This window comes from Schistocerca cancellata, chromosome 1, assembly GCF_023864275.1.
Source record: "Schistocerca cancellata isolate TAMUIC-IGC-003103 chromosome 1, iqSchCanc2.1, whole genome shotgun sequence".
In the NCBI taxonomy this organism is placed as follows: domain Eukaryota; kingdom Metazoa; phylum Arthropoda; class Insecta; order Orthoptera; family Acrididae; genus Schistocerca; species Schistocerca cancellata.
The window spans coordinates 791,290,989-791,292,605 of record NC_064626.1 but is presented as its reverse complement, the minus strand read 5'-3'; the positions used below and the strand labels follow the sequence as shown (position 1 = coordinate 791,292,605).

The 1,617-nt window shown below is 47.4% G+C and overlaps 1 non-coding gene across 1 annotated transcript; it reads left to right on the top strand.

The window, feature by feature from the left end:
- Positions 1 to 652: 652 nt before the first annotated feature.
- Trnat-ugu (transfer RNA threonine (anticodon UGU)) lies at positions 653 to 727 on the top strand. Its single transcript has one exon. It is a non-coding gene; the product is annotated as a tRNA-Thr (tRNA).
- The last annotated feature ends 890 nt before the right edge of the window (positions 728 to 1,617 follow it).

Here is a 1,617-nt window from a genome sequence, read left to right as displayed (position 1 = left end):
ACATAAGCGACTTTGGCCAAATGCATGTTGTTATGGTCCGGCACCTGGCAACGAGCATGTCCGGTAACGTCGAAACTAGTCGGTTATTAGCGTGCTACTGTCATACCTAAGTGAAGTTCTTGTAGGATGGTAAAATCACGACTAAGCGACAAGGTGTTGGACATCCACACCTAATCACAGAAAGTGGGAGATATCCGAAAGAACAGACACCATATCTATATAAGTATATTGCTCTGGCAATACCGGCCATGACCTTCTTCTTCAAGCCGGCCGCGGTGGTCTAGTGGTTCTAGGAGCGCAGTCCGGAACCGCGGGACTGCTACGGTCGCAGGTTCGAATCCTGCCTCGGGCATGGATGTGTGTGATGTCCTTAGTTTAGTTAGGTTTAAGTAGTTCTAAGTTCTAGGGGACTGATGACCACAGAAGTTAAGTCCCATAGTGCTCAGAGCCATTTGAACCATTTTTTTCTTCTTCTATGCGGATGCACACATATTCCCCGAACTCTTACGGGACTTGGTAAGAATGTCTTCCACGAGTAATGAGTGTGTTGGGGTGTGACACTACGAATGTAGTGTGTGGACATACAAGGTGACAATGTAGGCCGCGCGGGAGGGGTGCGCGAGATAGTCCCTGCAGTCGCACTATACTCCGTGCCCCCGGTGGCTCAGATGGATAGAGCGTCTGCCATGTAAGCAGGAAATCCAGGGTTCGATTCCCGGTCGGGGCACACATTTTCACCTGTCCCCGTTTGTCCGTTGGTATATATCAACGGCCGTCAGCAGCTGAAGGTATTAAAATTAATTCTAAAAACGTACAGTGATGGTGCAGTGATAACCGCTTTGGAGCACACGATATACATTGTTGAATATAGGACTCTGCAGCAGACGACCTGCACTTTTTCCCATGTTGACTGAATGACATCGTCAATTAATATTAGAATAGACCACGAGACAACTGAGATTGGGTCGTGGATTAGAGGAAACACGTGGCTTTGTTTGATGAATCACTTTTCTTGTTACGGCATGTCGAAGATCGTGTCTGGTTACACTGACATCCAGGCGAGTGGCTGCTCTAAGCGCATTGCGCCACGGACCCAGGCCGGTGGAGGCAGTATTATGGTATAGGGGACATCACCTGGAACTATGGGACCCTTGCACCTGTAGCACCAATCGATTGGACCTTGACAGCTGTTTATTAAGTAAATATTATTGCGGAACACCTGCATCCCTTCATGCTTGATGCCTTCCCCAATATCGATAGCATCTTCCAGCAGGGTAAATGTCAGTATCAAAAGGACGGACTCGTGCTATAGTTCTGTCGGAAGCATGATGGTGAACTCACATTGATGTCTTGAGCGCATAGAAGAAACATAGAAGATCCAAAGAACATCGCGTTTTGTTATAGGTTCAGTACAGCAAGCGCGAGAGCATCACGGAAGTCTACAGCTACATCTACATGATTGCTATGCAATGATTTCGTGCCACATTCAAGCTATTTCTCTAACATCCCACTCTCGAACACCGCGCAGGAAGAACGAACACTCAAATCTTTCATGCGAGCTCTGGTGTTATTTTATTATGATGACCATTCCTCCCTATATAGGTGGCCGCCAACACA